Below are 26,073 nucleotides of genomic sequence, written 5' to 3'. Positions count from 1 at the left end.
TGTCTGAATGTGGGTGTGGCTATCAGGCATGCCCGAATCACACAGACAGCAGAGGGAACACGGCATGTGAGGCTCACACACGGGCTCACCAGAGCGGTAACACAGTCTCATCTTAGGCAATGGAGCTGTTAGCTGAAATCTGAGGTCCATTTTAACAGGATCAGGATAAGCATTTTCTCCAGATGACTCAGATTTCTGACCTCAGAACAAGGAGGATATTATACTCTGGGCCATAATTCTCAGCTGGATTTTATTGCTTTTAATAATGAAAATTCACATACAGTTATATCTACGCTTTTTATGTTTGTGAATTCTGGCAAATGTTTAAGGTATAACCATCACCACAATCAAGAGAGTAGACAGCTCTTGACTGAATGCCTTTTTTTTTTTTACTTCACTGATATTTAATACACATTGAATAAAAAATATATTTCAAATTTGGGATCTGTTTTTTGTCCCGACTAAAGACATATAATATTAAACTGTTTTGAAACACTGCAGCGACAGGGAGCCACAGGTCAGTCAGCTCTGCAAGCAGGGGAGGGAACAGCCAGTACTGTGTTTATTCTACGTTGTAAGTCAAGATAGCTGCTCAGTTAATGCGCTAAATACATTTTACTCTAATGCTGACTTAGCTTAGACAGATCTTCATAACTGCATAGAGAACTTCATAACATATAGAGGCCCCTGCAGTTCCAGGACCTCAGATAACCACTATCAAAAGAGAGTCCCTGATGACTTATGTTCTTGCTTATACTTGTTGTCAGGGTTTTTTTTTTCTTCATCATTTCCCCATCACCTTTTCTTGAACATTTGCCAGAATAACCATAAAATTTGAAAACTTAATCTTTTAGACTCATAATATTTCTACTTCCATAGTAAGGCCATCGTCAGTGTTCCCTCCCCTTCTACTTGGTTATGTATGAAGTAGTCCTGTATGACCAGAATAGACTAACACATTCGCCAACATAACTGAGGCATGTACTATTGTCTAATTTTATCTCTTTGGAATAGCAGAAGAATTTCAATTAAACCATTGTACCATCTTCCTTTTTTTTCCTGGAATTTTAAACTTTTAGTGGTTTTCATGGATACTTGTTTAAACCATACATTTTTATTTGCCCACTTTAGAAAGAAGAGAATTGGGTGATACAAATGGAATGTTGAAATATTTCATGCATGGATTTCCTGGCCCTACAAAGAAGATAGAAGATGTACTATGTCGTTGCAAAAGCAATTTGGGGCGCCCACCTTGTATAGAATGTAAAGGTTAGGATGTATTCACCATTGTGTATTGTTAGAGCTGTTTAGTTTCCATAGTAATTTTCCATTGATTCTTTCCTGTTAACAGTATGTGTTGGGTTATAAATGTTTTTCTATGTATGCCCATTATAACATTATCATAGGTGGCTGAGTAGTTAATAGCACTTACTGCTCTTGCAGAGGACCCAGATTGGCTCCTCCCACCAACATGGCAGCTCACAACAATTTGTAACTCCAGTTCCAGGGGATACAATGACCTTTTTTGTCCTCACCAGGCCATGCATTCATGTGGGACACATATAATGTACAGATAAAACACTCACATCAACAAATATAAATCCCTGAAAAGTTATGGTACTACGTAGGAAATAGTATTAAGTTATTAAACTATATCATTTAATTTTTTCTTTTTGTGGCAGGGGTTTGGAATATGTGTTTTCCTCTCTTCATATAAAAATAATAGACTGTGGCAGAGGAGGTAGTTCAGTGGGAAGAACATCTATGAGGACCTGAGTTTAAATCCCTAGCATCTGATGTGAAAATCTGAAAAGCCAGGCATAGATGTTGCAACTCCAGCATTGGAGGGCAATCAGAATGACCCTGAGATCACACTGGCCAGCAGTTCAGGAAAAACTATGAGCTTATAGTTCAGGGACAGGCTCTGTTTCAAGGGAATAATGGTACTAGCAACAGGGAAGGCCATAGATGTCTTACTTTGGATTTGGCATGCAAGCTTATCTGCATGCTCTTTTACACAGATGCATGCATGCACATGTGTGAGTGTGTGCACACACATGACTCTCTCACACACACATTCCAAATAACTAATTTTGGAGTTCAGTTCACGCTAAGAGAACAGAAAACTTGCCAAAATAATTTGTACTTTGGTTCAATAAGCAGACTTAAAAACTATCCATAACAGGGATTGATGGCATAGAACCATAACCACAGCATTCAGGAGACTGAAGCAGGAGATATGCCTGGAGTTCTCACTGTCTGGGCTACAAAATAAGTTCAAAGCTAACGCAGGTTACATAGTGAGACCCTGTCTCAAAAATAATCAACCCACTTACCAATCAGCACCCAAACTAATAGAGTTGACCAGTTCTTCCTTTAGAACACGCCCTAATCTCAGGCTACCTGAAGAGTTACATGGACTCACAATGAAATATAACATTATACATGTGCAAGCAATTCCAATTAATCAGACTTATCACAATGTGTTTACAGTAAACATAGAGAAACTCTCCCGTGTTTTGCTTTTTTTTGCCTAAATTATTGATATTTCACCTTCTTTGTTAGAATTCACCCCTTCAAGGCAGGTATCTTTTTTTTTCATTTGATCCTCTCCACACTGGCGTGCATATTAGTCCTCTCTGAACATGAGTTGAAATCAGTTAAGTACAAATGTTGGCTTCCTGTTGTTCACAAAAGAGACAAGAGCAGCAGTAGGCAGGCAGGCAACCACAAGGGCCGTGTCCTCTCCTGCTCTTCTCACCATTGCATTGAAACTCCGGCAGGAAACCACAGCCATTTCCTCTTCACCAATTCAAATCACAGGAATCGCCAGCCAGCGTAAAGCAGATGTGACAGTACACAGATGCTCGCGAAAATGTGTGTTCGCTGCATTGGGGAGCATGTGTACGGTCGAAAATGTTCCCTGAGGGCAAACAACCCCAATAATAGTTTCATCTTAACCATTTATTGTGTGTGTGTGTGGGGGGGAGCGTAATTTATGTGAAAAAAGCAATGAAATACTACTGAACTCTAGCTGCCATCTCAATGTTGCTGATCTTTTTAAAATTCCAAGAAACCGACGTGCTAAATTTCCACGTGTCTTGACCTTGTAAAATCTCCAAGTGAACAAAAACGAATTACCTTACAACCCTAAATCAGCACCAGTTTCTCCTACAGTGTCTAAAGTGGCTTCAGAGTCTCCGTGTCTAGCTGTGAGAATAGAGCCCTTTTGTCTGTGCTCATAATACCTTCCTTCAGAACACACCTTGAGGTTTGTGATATGAGTCTCTTACAGTGCACGTTATCAATGGAGGGACTTCCTACCAAAGATCTCTAAGCGTTCAGGAAGGACAAAGAAAAGATTATGGCAGAGGTCCAGGGCTCTCAAGGGCTTTGTCTTCAGCAGGAATGGCAGATGTTCAACACTCACAAGAACACTGTTGATGGCAGCTAGGAGTTTCGCAGCTTCCCTACGTATCTACACTGCCTGATGCAGTGCTTCTCGACCTTCCTAAGGCTGTGACCCTTTAATACAGTTTCTCTTGTTGTGGTGACCCCCAACCATAAAATCATTTCCATTGCTACTTCATAGCTGGAATTTTCTGCCATTATGAGTTGTAAGGTAAACATCTCTGTTTACATTCTGATGGCCTTAGGTGACCCCATTGAAATGATCCTTCGACACCTTCCTAAAGGGGTCACAACCCACAGATTGAGAACCACTGGCCTAGAGCATGAGTGTTCCATGGAGCATCTCATTAAAAATCTACCTATAAGTGAACAAAAGCAATCTTACTGGTGAGCAGAAGGGTGTAAGTAAGGGTATATGGTAAGGGTATATAGTAAAAAGGATGTGTCTTGGAAAAAGTGTCAAGGGCATCTTAACTCCATGAGCATGGAACATGGCTAAAGAACGAACCCTGATGGACGGGGTGAAAAGGAGCAGGACTTGGAGCTGACATCCACAGCAGGAACTGAGGCCCACAGCATGGCCTCCTGGACCACGTGAATATTTCCATTAGATAAGATGCTACTTATCTAAATTAATTTTTACTGAATATTTTTATTAAGTAGACTTTAGCTACTGACCTATTTAGAAAAGATTAGCCTCTGCAGAAGGAATTTCACCCGTGACATCACAGGTTTGGCAAGCCAGTCAGATATTTTTAAAAGACATACTCATACTTTCGTAACTGTTAAACTTAGAAGTGACTATCTAAGTTCATTTCACAAGCCACTGGAAGTCTCCAGACACAACAGAGCACAGTCCTTGCCACCACCCCTTGCAACAGAGAGGGTTTTTTGACATGGTAATGGTGGTGAAAGCCTTCTAGAGGAGCAGGACAAAACCAGCCCTAAGGAGAATTCCCTCAATTTCTTATTTACTAGGAAAATATCAATGACTTTTAAGAATAGTTAATTTTCATCGTTGAAGTTGACTGAGACTGATATATTTCAAGTCCACTGCTGCATCAGAAACATAGCTTGGGAGTGGTGAAGTAGCTCACTGCATGGATGAGGCTCTGGTACGCCAGTGAGTGCCATAAAGAACACCAATAATGAAGACCTTAGCATTTGCGTGGCATCAGAGTTTAAAGGCTCTCTTCAGCCTCCCGTGCATATGGTTTTCTTTTTTTCAGTTGTTTTCACGCAGAACACTTAGCTACAAGCTATCATAGGGCATTGCTTAACATTTCTGAGTAATGAATATCTAAGATTAAAAGAGCAATCTCGGAAACACCAGTTCTATAAATAGTTCCTAAGTCCAAAGTCCATGGCAAGTTCAACAAAACACAGGCCTGGCTATCCCTTCTGTGCATGTGAGTGTTCACGTGCTTGCGCACATGTGTGTACTGCCTGTGCACGTGACTATAGAGAATGCACTTAGCTTTGCTTTTGAGAAACAAAGAAATGTTGTTTGCTGAACATATGTGTTACCTGGATATTCTGATAAAGTCATGTTTGCTGGTTTTATTGCCTATACAATGATTTACAGACTTAAAAGGCTTGTCCTGGAACTTACCGTTTATTAAAAACTATGTCTAATGCCTATTTCAGAAGTTTTCACATTTATTTTTAAAGTATCATCAAATGAAATTCAAGTTGGGAGAAATCTATCTATTAAACCCTGGTTAGTCATTCCTATTGATAATTTTCGAGGTTCAGCACAGCATGGCATATGGAAGCCGGCTTTGTAGCCGGGTGACTCTGAATAGATAGTATTCCATTCAGCAGAGTTTGCCAAACCTGTTTCCTCATTTTTTAAATGGGAGGATAATAGGGTAACCTTCTAGCTTTCATGAGAAATGGGTTCAGCAGAATGATACCAACAGGGAATCTTGAAGAGCAGTTTGAGAATTGTATGATTTGTAATCTTTGCCATCCATTTCTTAAAAAGTAGATGGATAAAATATAATACGCCAGCCTTCTCCTACTGCGTAGAGTCAATATGACTGAGCGTCTGCAAGGTTCCTCTCAGTTCCTGTTCCCTCTTCACTCTTTCCCCCATCTCCCCGACAGGTCTGGTTGCTCTTTCACATAGAAGTGGCACCCTGCCCTTAGCTTCCTCTCTTGCTTTTTGGGTGAAAAAGCAAGGACACCTCCCCCTCAGTTTGCGCTAGAAACAGGAACAATCACTCTTGAAAATTCCAGAGGTGAGCAATGTTACTTGAGTTACCAGGTTTGTTGTCCGGAGGGGAGATCCACAGAATAGTGATGGGCAGCACCAAGTGGGTGCTCAGGGCGGTGGGGAGGGCAATACAAGAGGGTCTGAGGCATTTGAAAGAGCAGCTAAGGGAACAGCTGGACATTTCCAGCATTCTGGAATGGGAGCCCCAACAATGAGGCTCTAGGGTAGAGAGTGTCCCCAGGTCTATGCAATTATCCAAACCAATTGTCACTAACCACTCAACATTTACTGGAGGACCACCAGCAATTCAGCAATGGTTTATCAGTATGATGAATCTTTTATAACATTTGTTATATTATTATCTTTATAATAAAATGATTTCTGTAATAATATTACTCTTGCTTATCTTATTTGTAGCTATTTTCTTGAAGTTTTACCAAGGCTGTGACTCAGAAGAGACTTCCTGTGCTAAGGCCAGCCATCAGTAGAAACGGGAAGGTTTTTCTTTAGTCTGCCTCTTTGCTCTTACTGTGCCTTGGTTTCTGGATTTTAACAGTTTTTACTTTAACACACAGTTGAAGACGTGTGTCTGAGGTCTTATTTCCTGAAACATTAGAACTAGACAGAGAATTATTTCTAGTTTTCAGATTGACCTACCAGGGAAGAAAGAAACCTGGGTGAAGCAAGCATGTAGTAAAACTCGGAATATGCACAGAAGCTAAGCTTAACTGCTGGAGCCTACAGAAACAAGAGATACAGGGGACAGAGGCGGGGATATTTGTTGTCAGATTACTTGGGGAATTCCTGAGATCCTGGCAGGGAAAATGGCCCACTGTTACTTTGGTGAATCACAGTTACTGGTAGCAGTATTCCAGGAGGCTGGGGATTATTTAAATGCTTAGGCTATTTCCTTCAACTTTAGATCCCCTAGCACATAGCCCAGGCTCAGTATGCTTAGACTAATGACTAATGAATTGCACTTCCTCCAAGCAGGGACTTCCCCAGTCACATTTTTAAAAGCCAGCTCCAGAATAAATCCATCAATGCTTTTCTTTAATCTATAAAGGCTAAGGAGCTGACATATCCCTAGTCCATCCTGGCTTACATTATTACCTCCAGGGGCCCCCCTCTCAGAAGTCACAAAACCCACAGGGGTATTCACTTATTCAGCCATCACTACAGTTTCAAACATCAAAATAATCAGTAGGAGATCTGCAGACCACTTTCTTACAGAAATATTAAACTTACGTTACCTTTACTAAGAAAAAAAACTATTTCTGAAGAATTTTATGATCATGAGCCTCCATGCTATCAGTGCATCTCAGAGTGCATGGCACCAACAGGTCCACACTTCCTACGGCGCGAGGAAATGCTGCTGCTTCTGCAGAGAGCCCCAAGTGGATGTAGTCCCCTATTCCCTCCAAATGATGCTATTCTCAGCACTGTCTTCCTGGCATGAAGCTGCTGCAGCACCGACAATTTTAGGATTAATAATTAGATGAGGGGATGCTTTTAGAAAGAAGGTAGGAGGTCTCATGTGGGGGTGCCTTATGAAGTGCTCACAAGAAAGGAAAGCTGAAGAAGGCCGAGAGACTTCAGAGCTATTGAGGCAGCTTTTGCTTCCCAAAGGTTGGTCTGCGATCTCATCCTGTTGTCTCCTGGGGGTGCATTTTAGTCAGCAGAGTGCCTAAGGAGAATGAAGTCCTGGTTTTGATTCCCATCACCACAGAAATTCTGGTCAGGGCAGAATATACACCCCAACATTCTGTATGTAGAGGCAGAAGGCTCAGAAGTTCAAGGTCATCTCCAACTGTACAGCCAGTTAGAGATCAGTCTGGGATACAGGAAACCTTGTGTTAAAAACAAAGACCAAAAAGCAAACAAAATAAGCAAAGGGGCATCTGTCTTTATTTGCAACACAAATTCATTAATCCTGACAAAGTCACCTCAACCATATCCCTCTATCCATATCAACAGCACAATTCTGAGCTCCAGTGGCAAGCATATTCGTAATTAGCACTAGCGAAGGGTCATATGCAGAGGCAGCAATCATCTTAGAGAATTTATCTCAGCTCACAAGACCCAGCCAGGAACAGGGATATGCATCCATGCTACTCTTGGAGGATTAGTTCAAGTACCCATACTCCAAAGCTTAGGAGTTGCTCTGAGCTTTCAGAAGGCTATGCAAATATGGCATATAAACAACATATGATGTTGTATGTAAGCATCAATGCATTTAAAATTATGTAAAGCAATTCAAATGGCTCTTTCAGAGAAAGAAAAAAAATAAGTTATTGTAAAAACTGATAATGATTGCAATTTCAAGACACTTAAAATCAAGTAAGCGACCAATCAAATAAACAAACAAAACACCTCTACTCTTACTAACAGACTAGGTCAACTCAACTTGCATTTATTAAGATTTTATACAATCTACATATTTTGAAGATGGGAACTTTGTAAGCTCGCCCATTTAAAGGAGTTAGGTGAGACATGGAAGTTTAGAGTCCTGTGGCACCTTTGGAACACCCCGTGCAGGGTTCCAAGACTCATACCTGCGGAGTCCTACGTGCACGTCAGAATAAAGTGGGAGGGGTGAGCACCAGTGACTTACAGGAAACGTCAAGGTCAGCGGGGCAGCAAGGGGAAGTGGAGATTGTAATAATGTTACTGCAGGTAGCACAGGCAGCTGTTTTGTGCCTACCCAGAGAACGTGGGCCGGTATTTCATGTTTTTATAATAGATTTCATCTTTGAACGTTGACTTAGTGAAAATCAAACACCTGCAGGCTAAGATGCTTTGGCTGGCCTGCTGACTGATGGGTTTTAGTTTCTGAGCTGGTACCTGTCCAGCTCCACAAAGCTGAGGCCCATGCAGTGAGGATCCCTGAAATGCTGTCATCTGTTCTAAGAAGCAAGGTAAAGACAAGAAATCATGCTGAGGCGGTGGGGATTGCCAAGCCGGTTCACACCTACTCAGAGCTAAACCTCTACCCCCTAACTGACAAGTTTCTGCTCTCTGCTTTCAGAGAATGTTCAATATGAAAACAAAACCAGCCTTTACTTAAAACTCTATTTATTTCACTATTACTTCATTTGGCTTTTATTTTTAAGGAGAAATAATTTATAGAAGAATTTTTTAAAGGGCATGCTCAAAAATCAAGGAAGGTTTGGGAAAATAGCAAAGCTTCAGCCTATGATTGAGTGCACTGAGAAACTGACTTAGAAGAAATGAGCATTTATTTCTAAATGCCATACAGCAAAGACAAAGACCAGATTTGAACAAAGTGGAACTCACAATGAACAGTGCTTATAACAATTTCCAAATCTTATCATGGGAAAGCACACTCTTATCACAGGCTAACAAAGAATGGGAACAACAAGATGTCTCTAATTCAGTATCTCTTTCCTACAGAGGCACAATTCAGAATGAAAATCTGGAAGCAATGCCAAATTCTGCAGCTTAGAGAATCTGTACAGAGTACTCACTAAGGGGAGTGCATGGGCAGAGCCAATTACACTTCAGAAATCAGTGGTCCACAAGTGCTGAAATGAGGATGCTCCCGTTACTCAGGAAACAGAGCACAAGGGCTCTGATCTCTTAAGGATTACATGTAAGCAAATTTGCATCCGTTATAAGGAACTTCCCATGACACAATATGCTTCCTTAACATTTAGGCTATTTATAATCAATAGACCTGAAAAAGAATCAGGAATCTATCAATATCTTATTCTTCACAAACTTGATCTCCCGCTTCAGTGGTTTGTTTGCAGTATGCTTAAAATATCTTGTCTGAGGCTTCCTTTTTCTACAGAAAATTGCTAGATATAAATGTGAGTTTTGAAGGAGTTTTGGATCTGTGATAGTTACCACTCACTTAGCAACACTATGGAGGTCCCAGAGAGGCCTGGGACTTGTCTTTTTGTTGTTGTTGTTTTGTTTTGTTTTATGGATTTCTTGGCTCTCAAAGCCTCATGGTTGTGAATCCTGACTACAGCTAACTTCCCAGCAGCAGCAAGAGGGGTACACATCGTCATGAGGATCCAGGAATTAAACACTCCCAATGAAACCATCCAGCTGATCTCCATAGTTTTACTATCACCTGGAACAATAGGGCCAGAGAGGGTCTGAAGTTTTCATGGCTCTTCCCATACGCTGCCCTTAGTGAGCACACTATGCAAATTCTCTGTGCTGCAAAATTGGTCATGGCTTCCAGATTTTCATTCTGAATTGTGACTCTGTAGGAGAGAGATACTGCATAAAACAGAGGGTTTTTTTGGTCCATCTTTCATCATAGCTTGTGATTTAGAAAGGCACATTTCACTCACCCTCAATTTGGGAGGAAAGACTACATTTTAGTCTCTTCTGCCTCCAAGGAGGAGACTCTGACAGCACACATCATCACTACCACTGCCACCCTGCAACCCCGCTGGGCCCTGTACCTGGGCTGTAACCTAACACGACTAAAGAAATGTTACAGACTCACAGGGACTCTGCTATTGCTATATAATGGTCCAAAATATCCCTATCAGAATCTTTTGGGAGCCTTAAAACAATACAGATTTCTAAACACCCCTGGATTTGGGATTAGGAACCAAGACGTCATTTCATTTAGCTGTCTGGTCATGGGTCAGTTATTGCTATCTGGCCTTTATGATCTGGTCCTAAGTTGTAGCTGGCTTCAAAATAAGACCTTCTAATTACAAGCTTGAAGACTGGAATTCTGTTACTATGTTGCTAACACCAACACATGCCCAGGTAAAAAAATCATTGAGCGATTTTTTCATTGGCATTCAAGACACTGAGTCATTTAAGCTATAAGATTATATAGAAATTTCCCCCATTTAATTCAAGAATGTCTTTCCAATTCAAATGTAGCCTCCAATTTTATCGTCCCAAACCTAAATGGAATGCTAAGCTGTCAGATTACCACTAATATAAACACCCAGCTATAGGAAAAGAACGATGGAGTAGGGAAACACTAAAATCCTCATATCTTGACTCCAAATCAATGAACTCATGCTGGCGAATCTATATGGCCTAGTGCTGTTGTTCTGAGTAAAGGCATAGCTTCATTCAGAGGGGGTCAATATCACAGTGTGGATTTATTCCAGAGGGGAGACAGCAAGACACGGGAGAAAGTCAAATTGTTTTTAAGGGCACCAAAACTTTCTCTTGTGACTTTTTCTCTTCACAATAACCATTAGGCACCCATAACAGAGCATGCAGGTGCAAACTGCCTTTTTTAAAATTAAAATTTTATCACTTTTCCTTCCTTCCTTCCTTCCTTCCTTCCTTCCTTCCTTCCTTCCTTCCTTCCTTCCTTCCCTCTCTCCCTCCCTCTCTTCTTCTCTCCCACCTTCCCTCCTTCCTTCCTTTCTTGAGTATATGTCTGGCATAGGGGATACACTCCCTAGAGGTTCCCTCCTTCCAGAAAGTGTGAATAGATCATGCCATCAGGCTCAGCAGCAAGTGTTTTTATCCACTGAGCCATTTTGCCAACCCAAGATATTTATGTTTCACACAAACATATTTAAACATTAGACTAAAATGACAGTCATAACTCCAAATAACCAAAGGAAAGAAAATATGGCCAATGGCGTGCTGACCACTGAAGCTCCTTAAATTTGTGGCTGCTTAGTGATGGTGCCCAGCCTGGGATTCTGTTCATGATGCATGCTTGCTGTTTGAATGTGACAATAACCTGACCACCTCCCTGCCCCCTCTGTTCGAGTGCTTGTAGCTGTGTTCTGAGAAATGAGTCATGCTACGCGTTGGTACATCTTGTCAATAGTCAGAAGTTCAATTATCATATTCAACCGAATCTAGGCCCAACCAGGAAACAACTGTAACAAGAAAAATCATGAAGGAAAGGACAGGTTCCTGATGTAATGACCTTTCTATCTAGATTTTCCTGAAATTGGAAGTATTAAGAAAAGAAAATTTAGCTATAAAATGACCAACAACACTAAATGCTATATATTCAGCTATAGAAAATAAACTATCAGTTATAGGGAGGGGAGGAATGGAAAGGTATAGGACAAATGACATAAAGCAAAAGACCTGCAGGAAGAGCAATTAAAGTTCTTGGCTACAACATGAAGGTAGTCATTAATGACAGTGTGCAGTCATTCAGAGTTTGCTGTATCAGTGACTGTTGCTGTTGCCAGGTAGAGTGGGATGAGGATAGAGAGTAGGCAGTGAGAAATTAGCAACTCGGAGAATGATTCATATGTTGATGGTTTCTCTATAGTAAACACCTATTTTCTACATGTCTACGTACCACCCTTTTCTCACTACCCACTTGAATCCAACCATCGTTCGCAAACTAACTGAAGCTCCAACCCCTCGCTGAAGCTTTTCGGATGGATTCCGCACTAAGGACTGTGTCCTCTGAATTTCTGTTGACACATTTGGTCAGTTCCCAGGTGTTATCTTCTCAGTGATGCAGCTCTACTGCTCAGGTCAGTGCATAAAAGCCTGCATGGTGATCTTAGTTCAACTCCTGCATCTTGTAAACCTAAAGCAGTAAGTAGCAGCCGGATGAGTCAGGACATGGGAAGCAGGAGCACACACTTACATTATGGTTCATTATGTACTTACGTAAAAACAAACCATTTAAAACTCCTCTGGGCTGCACCTACCTTTAAATGCTATTCTTGGTATATTCAACAATAAAAATGTTGGTCATATTCCCTAAACTGTCCTCGAGGTTTGAAATGCCCAGGTCTAGGAGGTTGGTTATCAATTATTACATGGTTGATATAATTATATCTCTCATTTAAAAATTAACACAAACCTCTATGTGTCTTTTGGGATTTCTTTGATCTATTTTCCAGCTATAACTGTTATTTGTTGATTGCATTTGTCTTCTGGAGCCATTTTAGGTATTTCAAATGCTTTCTGTAGTCTCTAGTATCCATCCTTTATCCTTGAGTTCTGTTATCATAAAAATAAGATTTCCAAGCTGGGTGTGGTAGTGCATGCCTTCTTTCATTGAACTTGAGAGGTTGAGGCAGGGGGATTGTGAGCTTGAAAGCAGTCTGTGTTGCAGAGCAAGACAACGTCTCAAAACAAATGAGTAAAGAAGTAAATAAATACAAATTAAAAGCAAAACCAGGAAGGATTCCCCACATTTCTAAAATTCATTCTTATAAGCTCAATCTCTACTCCTTCATGGGCCTTCACAACATACCAAGCAGTGATGGACATTGGGGATGAAGTGGCTGAGGCACAGAAAGTCACGGCTTACTCAAAGGCCCATCTCTCCTCTAAGCAGACAAATGTAAATTAAACTATGAATTGCCGATCTTGGAAGCATATAGATGTGGATAAGCGCAATCTAGAACAGCCCTGCTATGAATGGATTCGTTGTCTCCAAACAGAAGAGTTTCCTTAAGGCTGAGGTCAAAGCCCTTCAGGACTGAGCTTGGCAATAGACAGTTGCTTCCTTCTTTCTCCCCATCTTCTACCTTTAGGGACTCCCATCCCAGGACTGCCTTCCAAGGCATCTGTTTACTTAAGGGCCTTCCCTCTCCCCTTAATCAGAGTGGCAGCTCTCATCGGTATGGTTCCTAGGAAACTTGCCTTGTTTGCCCCACCTCCTCAACCTGACCACTGAAGCTCCTTCCCACAGTTTCTTAGGCATCGTCATCTGTCTCTTCATTAAGTGCTTTAAGCTCAGACTCTGTCTTACTTATTCTTGTTTTTCACATTCAAGGGCCATGCCTTGTTCAAGAAAACACAAGTTGAGTACCTGAATGAGCAAGTGACTGGATGGCTGAATGAAGGAGTGAGTGCAGAAAGGGGAGACGCAGCCACCTAGGAGAGCCCCACTGCAAGCTGTGTGGGAAATTGTGCCTTCCCTGTCTGAAGCCAGTATTCTATCATTTTGGGATTCTATGGCTGATATTTAACGACTTCCCAGTAAGTGGCAGATTTTGTGACAGAACTTCAACAGCGAAGGATAGCTGTATCTAAATGCGTCTTTTAAAGAATATCTCAGACATAATCAAGAACTAATAACGGTTCTGGGAAAGTCTTCGAGGCAATTAAAACACTCAAATTTTAGTACATACTGCCGGAAGTACACTTCTTCACTAACTGAGGTTAACTGATTTAGCTAGTCCTCCATCCCCCCTACCCCCGTGAGTATGCCATGCTATACCACGTTCCCCACAGTACTTGATGATTAGGTGACATCTCACCACACTGAAGCAGCAGGCTAATTGTGTCTTCTTGAGTTCTTGGCGTTCTAGTGACAGAATGTCTAGACTGGTGATAGGAATGGTGGTTACTACATTGTCTTCCTGTTTACGATCAATACAGTCTCCCCACTAAACACACACACACACACACACACACACACACATCCACCACACACCACAAATTTGGAAAAAAACAACAAATTCTTCCTTATTCTTCATCAATGAAGATTCTCTATGTAAACTCTGGCCATCTGAGGATAGCAATAGAGATTTTCTTCTTTGTACTCTGACTCATGTATCTTTCTTCCCACAACTGTTACTCAGGACAGGCCAATGGTGAACACAATGGAAAGGAAAGAATAGTTTCCAGCTGGAAAATAGGCTCTTTCGGGAGAAGTCTGCTCAACGCATTATCAAGGTAAAATATGCAGAAGCACCAACAAGAGCAAACAAAAGCCCACGCAAGAGCTGTGTAAATATTTCATGAAGCTAAGCCTTAATCACTCTCTCTCCAAATCTTTCTGGTGTTGTAAACACTTCAGTTTCTTCCCATTGTGGCATGACCCAGATTTCACAAAAAAAAAAAAAAGAAAAAAGAAATGAAAGCATGGACCTATGGATCCTGAACAAATGTGCTATGAAAATGCAGGGAATTAGACACCTTCAGACAAGGAGGCTGCAGAAGGGTGGCTACCCATAGCTCCCTTTCTAAAGCACCCACTCCAGTCTTTTGCCTTTCCCCCACCTCCTCAGCTGTTCTCACATCACCCTAACCTTGAACTGCCCACATGCAACCAGAGACTTCTCTCTATACCCCCTCAAAAGCCCCTGAAGCCTGCTCTGCCTTCCCTCCACCCCAATTGACTTTCCAGCGCCAAGTCTCCCCTCTCTCTCCTCCCCTTTTGTCCAGTGTTTAAAAGCTTGCCTACGCCTGTCTTTTCCATTTGTCTGTGAAGCAAAAAGATTTGCTGTGTACTGGATGAACATCTCAGACCTTCTCTATTATCTACCCGGAGAAGGGTTTATCACCCACTAGTCGCTGCCTTGATTTACTGTGGTTCCAAAGTTCACCTCTAGACGCTGATCATGCTCGGCACTGATTTCCCTTTACCAGCCTCAGTCTAACCTTCCTCTTCTCTTCCTTCCTACCTCAAGAATAAATACATATGCAAATATATTAATAAATACATACACATGTACGCATGGAAACGGGGGAATAGTGCATATGACTTGGTTTTTGACCTTACAGGAAATAATCACAGGAAAATAATAAAAATGCCAAATACACGCGCGCAAGCACAACACACACACACACACACACACAGAGAGAGAGAGAGAGAAAGAGAGAGAGAGAGAGAGAGAGAGAGAGAGAGAGAGAGAGAGAGAGAGAGAAACACGCCCCTCTTCGCATATTCGCTGTGTGCATATCCTACTGATTAGGATTTCCAAATTGGAATCATCAAGCGGCTTTCCTCTTTTCCCTTTGAGTCAGAGCTTAGGGAGCAATAACCTTGCAGAGAAATACATCACCTGCGGGGAACATGGCCCTTCTTGGGAAGCAAGATGGGCTGGGGACATGAGCAACAGGCAAAAAATCCACGACCAAAATGTGGGACCAAATTCCTCCTTCACTAGCACAGGGCACATTGCCAGCTCCTGTCCCAAGGCTGGCCACTGGGCCAGGTGGCCGCGGGGGCAGCTCCTCTCTGGCGGCGGCGGGTTGCTTACCTGCTCCTGTGGGCTGTCCCTGGCTGAGCCGTTGCCTGCGCGGTGCTAGGCTTCCAGTCGCACGCGTATTTCCAGTCCTGGCTCGGCCACACCGATGCTGGGGGGCATGCCGCGGTGCTCTGCAGCCAGGAGCCAGCTCCGCTCGATCAGGAACCGAGACTACTATGCCAAGAGCTGAGGCGGCGCTGGAGCGGGGCGGAGACCAGCAGCCCCGCCGCTCGGCGCCAAGCCAGCGTGGAGGTGGAGTTCACGTGCTGGCAGAGAGGTCCGTGCCCGCCCTGCGCGCCCCCGTGGCCAGGCCCCAGCCGCTGAGTCCTGGCTGCAACTCCACAGACTCCTTGCAAGGCGAACTCCGCCCTAACCGACCGGATGGGCCACAGAGCTGGAAGCCTAGCGCCCAGAGGGAGCTCAGCTTCTGCGGTAGGGGGACAAGTGACAGATGGAAAGTTAAGAAGGAGATTAAGGAAGAATGCTGGGGACCCAGAGCCACTCCGTAGGAAGTCTGACTCTTACTCCCTCCAGCAGTTCATCATGCCCACTGTCCGAGTATAGAGGACTAGATGGCTACTTCTAAAGTCATGCACTGTGATTTGAAAGCAAGCAGACCATAGGAGTTTGGTATGTGTTGTAAAATGGAAAGCATCAAAAGTATTTGGAATTGTGACTGTAATTGTCCCTCTCCCTTATACCTCCCTCCAAGAGTCTAGATGGCTTTAGACACAGCCCCTTTGTTCTGCTGTGGCAACACCAAATAGGCAGGGTGCAGTCTAGCGGCTGCTGTTAGATGATGCTAAATAACACCGCATGAACTATTATAACTGAGTGTTGGTTTGCAAAATATGCAGCTTTAATTCTCACAACTACTTATTAAGGGGGTGTTGCTCCTTTTAGCGCATCATGTTTTGATACTTTGCTTGAGATTGGGATAGTGAGCAGCCTGGTTGAGGTGCCAACCCCTCCAAGCAATGGCCTCCCAGCTTTCCCAGGGATCCAGTTGAAATGGCGACTATAGCCAGGCTCAGGGATCTGAGTTTTAAAAAGGATTCCAGGTCAGACGGAAAAGTCTCAGTCATTGGGCCAAGAGTTTAAATATGATTCTTTAATGTTAGTAATAGATACTTCCCGAAGGTGGGTTGAGGGCTTTCAGAATTTATATCGTAGCTCCCGAGCACAGAAGTGGAAAGCTGTCCTCGAGTCTCTGTTTGGTTGAAGGAGGAAGGGAGTGCAAAGGTGCAGTGGCCCCAGATCACCCCTGAAATAGCTGTCTCACAAGAGTGGCTGGAGTGCGGATTGGTCTTCCCAGGTTCTTAGGCTTTTAAGCAGAGACTGAAAGTAAGGGCTCATAGTGATGTGGAAACAGAGCAAGATAACTTTATTCAGGGGGCACGGGCAGTGTAGTGTCACACAGGGCTACACTGTCAAGACAGGCAGTACAGCAGACCTCAGAAGTGAGAGTTCTTTCTCAAAGCCACGGAAGAAAGGTGTGGTCTAAAGGGCATAACTTGGGGGGTTCTCTCTGTCAGTTGATAAGTAGGTTGCATATTCACTTCTTATGCACATACCTCTTCCGTATTCCCATAATTATTTCAATCATATGCACGCCCAGTTAATGATAGGCAAAAATCTCTTCTGCAATATAAAGTAAGACACCTTCATAAGTTCCTAAGGTCAGGGCATACACAGGGTCTTCATTCTGTTTTCCCATTGCACAGAGTAAGTTCCACAGCTTCTGTTAGGTTCTACTTACACCTTTCTTGTTCAGATGTTTTAAACTGTTGGGAAGTTTCTTCTGCTTAAGCTCACCTGTGAAAATCATTCAAGAAATGACATCAGTAAATAAGTACTGGCAAGAAATACTTTCAATGCCACGCAGAGGCCATATAGGGTTATGGTCAGGACGGTAAACAACAGATCGAGACTGTTTCAGATAAGCTGGACATTGGGTGATTCTTTTTTTTTTTTAATTTTTGAGACAGGGTTTTTCCATAGCTTTTGGTTCCTGTCCTGGAACTAGCTCTTGTAGACCAGGCTGGCCTCGAACTCACAGAGATCAGCCTGCCTCCACCTCCTGAGTGCTGTGCGCCACCACCGCCCAGCTGGGTGATTCTTAAGTAACACCCTGTTACAGCTGGAATCCCTGCTTCAGCAGCAGTTCTTGTGGTTCTGTTCTCAACAGCACACATGTGTAAGAGAAATGAAGCTGTTACAAATGTAAACAAAAACCAAGTGTGGTGGTTTGAATGTAACTGGCCCCCATAATCTCATAAAAAATGGAATGAATAGGATGGCTTTGTTGCAGTGGGTATGGCCTTACTGCAGGAAATGTGTAACTGTGGGGGTAGACTATGGGGTTTCTGATGCTCAGGATACCGCCCAGAGCCCAATGTCTCAGCTGACTTCCTGTTGTCTGCAAGATGTAGATCTTTCAGCTACTTCTTCAGCACCTTGTCTGCCTACACACCGTTATGCTCCCCACCATAATGATAATGGGTCGAACTTCTGAAAACTGTAAGGGAGCCACTCCAAGACACCAAGTATGATGCCAATCCCATCAGAGAAAATTTTCAGAATAACGATAAACAAAAACAACAGACAAAATAGTGTAAGTGTTACTGAATGCTCTTACACTCAAGACATTTATAGACATGAGTCTCAAGGGTGTTTTTGAGGATGCAGAATTTATGAAAACTGGATCCTAAGTGATCCTAAATGGAGAGAAGAAATAAGAGTGACAGGTGATGACTAGTTTTCCAATGGGCAACACTATTTGGAGAGTTTCTTGTTCATCTGAAACACAGGTCCTTATGGGCAGGCCTTGAAGGTGACAGTTGATCCATGCTTCCTTCCTAAGCCTCTAAGATTTTTTCAGGTTGCATTCCAAGCTACTGTCTCCCAAGACTGAAATGTCCCAACTGTCATGCCTTTCTAGCCATGGGAGACTGCATCCTCTAAACTGTAAGCCAAATCAGCCTCTCTTCCCTCAAGCTGTGATCATGAGCACAAGGAAAGTCACTAGTGCATGTTGCAGAGTTTTTTGTTGTATGCTTGCCTTGTATGACATAATGGCTTCTTTGTGTGCTTTCTGCTAGGTCTGTCTCACATAAACATTGTCCAACATAAAGAACTCCGAAATTATTTGTTCAGTGAATCATTATCTTCAATTTACTAGAATCCAAATTCTGAAATATTCAAATGGCCTGTACAGTGTACCACTGCTATTCATTGACTTTATCACAAATTAAATTCAATGTCCATCCCAGTAATATTTTTGATACCATATGTTTTTGAAATGAATGTCATTAGTAAGATACAGGGGTCACAATATACTTAAAATATGTAAGATTTTAGATCAAAGATTTTTTTCCTAAATTCCATGTCTTTGATTAGGTATATTCATTTTAGCTGTACTGACAGGAAGTACTGGCAATATACACAAACATACAAGCCACATTGTGTAAACACACATTCATTACACATATAAGCACTTGCACATACAACATGTAAACACATATATGCATAACATGTGCATCCACAAATACACAGACGCATAAGCAATTTATCACTGAACAACATGTTAGATTTTCTAGATGTATAGAGATATATTTCAGTTTGATAGGTATTCTTCAAATCTTTCAGAGACCTTTAAAATATGACATTTAAAATGTTTAAGAACTTAAGACTTTTCATGACAGTGAGACACATCTGCTTCTGGCAGCACCAATTACTTTGAGAGGAAGATGGGCGTCGAAGAGGCTCCTTATGGAGTTTGTTACCCACTTGAGCAAGAAACTGCTCTTTCCTGGACTGCTTCACTGGACATGTAGGACCCACATAAAAATGACTGCTGAACTTGCATAAGGGTGGGATGACCTTTCAGAGTTCCTGCTTCATGAAAGAATCTGTGAGAAATTCTGTAGAATACAGAAAAAAGTGACTAAACTGTCTTTGAAATCTCCTGCTTTGTGAAAAAGTCTGCTGGATACTATGGGCCCAAAGGCCAAAGATGGATGCCCCAACAGTATAGAAAAGCTTTGTGTGAATGTCCGGGCAGCAAGATGTCTCTATCTATTCTAGAGTTTTGGAAGTTTCTTACAATGCGCTTCTGGTTTACTTAGGTAATATCATATCCTCCTGGAGTCTTTGATGGAGTTGAAAGATTTATAGTTATAGTTGTTCTTAGTTATGATAAAAGATAAAGTAGATATAAAGATTGTAACTGCAATTCTTGCTTGATAACTGTTTTGTTATATGTAATTTTACTATGTTAAAGACTTCATTTCTGTTCAAACAGAAAAGGTGAAATGGTGTAGGAGGTCCTTCTGTTTGTGTGTTGCTTTCATTGGTTAATGAATAAAGAAACTGCCTTGGCCTAGTTGATAGGGCAGAACATAGGTAGGTAGAGAAAACAGACCTGAATGCTGGGAGGAAGAAAGGCAGAGTCAGAGAAGCCATGGATCCTCCACCTGAGATGGATACCGGTTAGAATCTCCAGTAAGCCACTGCTATGTGGTGATACACAGATTAATGGAGATGGGTTAAACTAATATGTAAGAGTTAGCCAATAAGAAGTTAAAGCTAATGGCCAAGCAGTGTTTTAACTAATATAGTTTCTATGTGTAATATATTTAATTAATATATTTCAGGTGTAAGTCAGACAGGTGGCTGGGACAAACAAGTGGTACTCCTCCCTCCAACATTCTACAGTAGACAGAACAATTTGGTCCAAAGCAGTCTACATTCTAATCATCAGAACCTGTGAATATATTGTCTTGCACAGAAACCATTTTGTTGTAAATGTGATTAAACATTAAGGTCTTGAGATTCAGAAGATCCATGTAATCACACGAGTCCTTGAACACAAAGGAGAAAAACAATATAGGGTCAGTAATGGGATGAGCCAGAGGATGTAACATACCAGCAATCCCAACAGTTACCAGAAGAGGGAGAAGGGTGGAAAGTTTACAGCTAGCCTGGGACATATAGTGAGATTTAAGGCATAAATAAAAAAAAAAATAGGGATGGGAGGGTGAAAAGAGATTCTGAATTTCAACCCAAAAGGAAAAAAAGTTTACACGAGAAAGTGTCCCCTCTAGAAACTGAAAATGTGTGTGAGGATATTTCCTTTCTGATTAGTTGCTGTAGGAGGGCCCAGCTCACTATGGGCAGTGTCAACCCTGAGGAGGTGGTTCTGGGCTGTATAAGGAAACAGAGTGAGTTAGCTATAAGGAACATGCCAGTTATCAGTATTTGTCCATGGCCTCCATTTTAGTTCTTCACTTCAGACTCCTGCCTTGAGCTTCTGCCCTAATTTTCCTCATGATTGTCTATAACCTGTAAACTGAATTTAGCAATCCTTCCACAAACTTCTTTTGGCCTTAATCAGAGTAATAGAAAGCAAACTAAGACAACTAGAAAAAAAAAGAAAGCAGGTTTAAGCCTAGAAGTTCAGACAGCATTAGCTGGTGGTGGAGGTGCTTTCCTCTATCCATAGGGACCAGTTGTGTAAGTTAGACAACAAGGGCAGGTATTGATGGGGAAGGGTGAGTAAACAGCACAGATGAATTACTTGGGATGAAGTAGACTTTAGTATTAGCAAAGTTATAACTCAAAGTCCCCTGAGTCTAATAGTGAGGAAGAACACTCAATGAGCACGTGGGGGAACGAAGGTGGACAGTGTGGTAGTCTGAATAAGAATGGCTCCCATGGAACTCATAGATTTAATGCTTAGCCACCTGGGAGTGGCACTATTTAAAAGAATAGAAGATGAGGCTTTGTTGGGGAAAGTATCACTAGGGGTGGCTTTGGAGGGTTCAGAATCCCAACCCAGGTCCCAGTGTCCCTCTCTTCCTGATGTTCGTAGATTCAGTTGTAAAACTCTCAGCTACTTCTCCAGCTCCTTGTCTGCCTATATGCTGCCATGCTCCCCACTATGACAATGATGGACCAAACCTCTGAAACTGTAAACCAGCCCCAATGAAAAGCTTTCTTTTATAAGAGTTGCTGTGGGTGTGATGTCTCTTCACAGCAAGGCTAAGAGAGACAGGAAAATCAAAGCAGCATGATTGCTGTTGTTGCACAAGTCCTAGTGTGGCCATGGTCCTGCAGGCTAACAGTGGCGCAGGCTCACTCCAGTTCCCATTTACACACCTGCCAGAAGGTTCAAAGTGAGCACATGCCCATTTCTTTGTGCTGTCCCTGCCTTCAGGATGGTTTCTTGGCGGCCATATTGGCAATTATAATTCAAGGCTAATACCGAGTCTAATGCCAAGGGATTTCATGTTGTGATCACAAATACCTTGCAGACTTACAGCTCACGATGTGGATGTGACACAGTGAAGGAAAAAACAGGGCCTTCGGGGAGAAATGTACTTGTCTCGACCTATTTGTGACGCAGGACTATCCTCCGAGTCAAACTGCCATCTTCAAGACTTCTGGGCCTGCTTGTAAAAATACCATCACAGCTGAGCCTGTTGGCTGTTTACCTACCCTCATAGAAGGAAGTGACAGTGAGAGTCACGAGGTCCTTTAGACCCCTCTCCCAAGCCTTTCCCAATTCCATGTCATCTTTCAGGGAAGGTACAGAAAGGCAGAGGAAGGGACTTTCACCTATGCGCCATGAAAAGCCATCATTCCTGCTGAGAGTGGATGGTATGGCTACTTTAAGGTCCTGTGCTCCTTTCTGTAACTGCATTGTTTTATATGTAAGACTAAAAAAATCATGGACTTCCTGGGTGAACTTTGTGGATTTGTACCTCAATTTCATGTTGGGATCTTAGGAGGAGGGGTTCGATGTTTCCATCTCTCTTAGGGAAGAAATTTTAGCAACAACCAGAATGTCTGCTGAAGAGTACTCATGAGGATAGAGCTAGCTTAGTTCCATGTTCCTGAACATTGATTTTAAGAACAGGAGATAAAGCTTATGAAGCAGAACAGTTGAGGAAGATACCTCTGTTCTCATTCAAGGGTGGAATTCACTGCAAAATCTTTCAGGCCAGCTTTCTTTCTCTTTTTCTTTGTTGTAATGGGGTAGCTTTGTATTCATAGAATGAAAGGTTGAATGGCATCTGAAAGATTACACGTGAAAAAATCCTAGGACTTCTGAATCATTCATTAAGCTTTGGAACAAGTATCAGAATTCTATTTAAAGACATTTCTTGAACTTTGATATTAAGTTAATCAAACCAGAAACCATAGAAAAAACATTAATATTGTTAATAATAAAAAGAATTTATCAAGGCCTAGACTTTCTGTGCACTGAGGAATTTATAGCATGTTTTAAAATCATAGTCTAAAGCATATTCTTTTACTGTAAATTATTCCATAAAGTTGATCATCACATGTGGTCTTTTAAAGAGCTAGGAGCCTCTCCATACACAACTTGAAAGACAAGCTTCCAGCTATTACTTCTGGGAGGTTGAGCCTGGGAATATGTAAAGAGGAAAACTAGTATTTTTTTATTTGTTTTTTTTTCTGTGTGTGAAAAGATATTTAGTTTTATTTGTTTATATCCTTAGCTGCTTAATTGAGAACTGAGCAAAGATAATCTGATTTCTTATCTAGGAATCTGCATCTACCAAACAGAAAACATGGGCAAATCCCTTCCTGCTCCCAGGGGTCCCTGAGCTTAGTTGCACTCTCCTATGAATTATTCAGTGGTGATTGGCATGCAGTGCCTTTCTTTGATCGTTAAGATTAATTGTTATGTGTAATTCTGAGAAAAATCAATCAGTAAGGTTAATAGTGTATAGTAACACTATGTGGGGTTTTTTGCTGTTTGCTTATCTTAACAAATTAGGATGGAAGTACAAAGAACATTAGGCAAGTGTTATTAAACACAAGGCACACCGAAACAAAAAAAAAATGTGGCTAAATTCTGTTTTTCTACGAAAGCTTTTGATTCTTAGATTTCCTGGAATTTCTTGTATGACAAGTATAATTTTGTTTAATATCAGCTTCTTCCAAAACAAACAAGACCTAAGAAACCCAATAAGTAAAAAAATAAATATAACCAAACAAAAACGAGGAATTAAGATTCCATTAAACCCTACCATTTCAGCTTTGATTGAGTAATGGTAGACAGTGTCCTAAAATGATTCAGAGAATTTAGGGGTAGAAATAACCCTTCACCTCCTTCATTCCTCATTTTCTCACACAACACAGCCCTGCCCTCAGACGTGGAGTTTGTTTCTGTGTGGGTGTCTGTGTGTACATCAGTATGTGTATCTGTACAGGTGTCTGTGTGTGCATCTGTGTGGGTTTCTGCATGTGTGTATCTGTGTGTCTGTGTGAGTTTGTGTGTGTGTGTGTGCCTGTACTCCTTTGTTACCTGTTTGCAGAAGAGAAAGTGAGACTCAGGTCTAAGAAGTAAACAGTCCCTGCCATTAAGTGTTCCCAACTCCTGACTTCCTGACCAGATTTCATTTCTGATGTCATTTGTCCCTGGAAGGATCAGAACAATAGTTCCCATAAGGACACTATCTGAAATACATCAGCTCTTTATTTTCTATCCATAACAGAGAAGATCTATGTAAAAATCTTTCTCGAAATACCCACTAACTTCCTCACTGCTCTGCCTCTTCCTCTTCCTTTCTACCCCCTCTCCCTGTCCCCGTTCATTTCCTTCTCTGTTTTAATTGAAAGAATGAAACCATCTTCTGCACTAACTTGACATTGTACATCATAATTAGCTCCCAAAGAAGTCAATTTTAAAGGAGGACATATATGGTACCATTGAGCATGACCCAATAGGCCATGTCTTAGTGAGAGAAAAGGAACAAAAAGAAAAAAAGAAGGAAGGAAGGAAGGAAGAAAGGAAGGAAGGAAAAAAAGCATTAGTTGAGAGTTGCTACATTAAAGATGAAGATAAGGTGTTTTTCAAAGGATCAGCTTAGTAGGTAGATTGGCCAAGAGTCCAGGTTCTTCAAAGAATTGAATATCCAAGGACAAAGAAAGTGAAGAAAAGGTGAAAACAGGTGTTGGTTGACACAAGCAGAGAAGAAATACCAGGAATCACTCAGGAAGAGTAGGGACTTTAGCGCTAGTAGACCACCAAGTGATCTCTAAGCTGGCCCTTTCATAGGGCCTCTACATCCTTATTCCTTTCCTTAGATCCACTTTACCCACACTCTATCTCTTGACTACACGGCCCTGTTGCAGATAAACATGGCTAAGACTTATAAGTCAGATGCTTTTATTAGTAACCTATGTGGTTATGAACTAGGATGCCATATTACAGATATGAGGAGCTATTTTTTTCTTTCTTTTTTCTTTCTTTTTTTCTTTCTTCCTTTCTTTTTTTTTTTTTTTTTTTGAGAAAGGATTTCTCTGAAGCTTTGGAGCCTGTCCTGGAACTAGTTCTTGTAGACCAGGCTGGCCTCGAACTCACAGAAATCCTCCTGCCTCTGCCTCCTGAGTGCTGGGATCAAAGGCGTAAGCCACCACCACCTGGCACAAGGCGCTATTTTCTAAAGGGAAAGTCTTCCCTAAGTAGCAAATATGTGATTAGATTTTCTTCAGCAGTTTGGAGGAAGGTCTATTGACTCAAGAACAACATTGATCCCATTTGAATTAAGATGCCTAACTGACCCTTCTAGGCACTCTTCCAAGTTATAGTGAAGGCATGCTATTGAAAAATGTATTCCAAGGTTATTAATCATTCTTTTCGAAAATGAGTCAAGTTAGAGGATGTTATTATAATTGAGACTGCCCCAGAATGGTTATTTTTCAACATCTCCCAGGAGTTATTGGGGCCAGATCTCCTGGAAGAAAAAGATAGATTTGTTTTCTTAAGACTTTTGGGTCTAATTCTGTCTTAGGTATCTGAGTAAATATTTAGAGATATCTTATAGAAAGGTTGTCCCATCGGTAATCAGATGGAGGAGGAAGGACAAAGAAGTCGTGGGCTGGGTATGACCTCCCCCTTCTAGCATTTTATAGTTTACCTGGAAGTATCTCCAGTCTGCCTATTAGGGGAAAACTAGTGTGAACTAACATGTCTCAGAAGGGTTCTAGCCTAAGTGGTGAGATTCTGAACTTACCTGTGGCTCAATACTAAGTTCTCCTTTCTACTTCTGAACTAACTCAGAGGATCATATTCAGAATTTTTCTTTCCCACTTGTAGGAAAATGGAACCATATCCCTGGTACCTCTTATATCTTATGTGTTTATAAAATTACCACTCTTCAAAAGATCTTATTTACCGTTTGACTTCCTGTAATCACAATACAAGGAGACAAGAAAAGGCTAATAAATAAAGGAAAGTGAAGGTATCTTGTGGCAAGGGTTAGAGCCCACTAGTTCAGTCATTTTCAGGCAAGAATAAAAATGGTGGTTTTCTGAGCTTCCATAGACAGGGTGGGGATGGGGCAGAAGGACTCAGAGAGAATGAGGTTGTCTACAAGTACATGAGCTACATTGTAACATGTGGGCCTACTTGTTGGGGTTTCTGTCCTGCCCAGTTCCCACAGCCGTTTAGACCCCCAAAAATCACACAGAGAGTCTGCATTAATT

At 41.7% G+C, this 26,073-nt stretch overlaps 1 protein-coding gene across 1 annotated transcript in view; it reads right to left on the bottom strand.

Annotated features, from left to right (window-relative positions):
* The window catches only part of Gprin3 (GPRIN family member 3), a 65,618-nt gene extending 49,828 nt beyond the window's left edge, over positions 1-15,790 (bottom strand). The window contains exon 1 of the mRNA XM_075983946.1: positions 15,565-15,790. The gene's annotated coding sequence lies outside the window, so the exon portion shown is untranslated. The remainder of the gene's footprint in view (positions 1-15,564) is intronic.
* Positions 15,791-26,073: the final 10,283 nt, after the last annotated feature.

The sequence above is a fragment of the Microtus pennsylvanicus genome, chromosome 8, assembly GCF_037038515.1.
Source record: "Microtus pennsylvanicus isolate mMicPen1 chromosome 8, mMicPen1.hap1, whole genome shotgun sequence".
Classification (NCBI taxonomy): Eukaryota; Metazoa; Chordata; class Mammalia; order Rodentia; family Cricetidae; genus Microtus; species Microtus pennsylvanicus.
The sequence above is the reverse complement of the archived record's forward strand: the minus strand, read 5'-3'. Positions and strand labels throughout refer to the sequence as shown.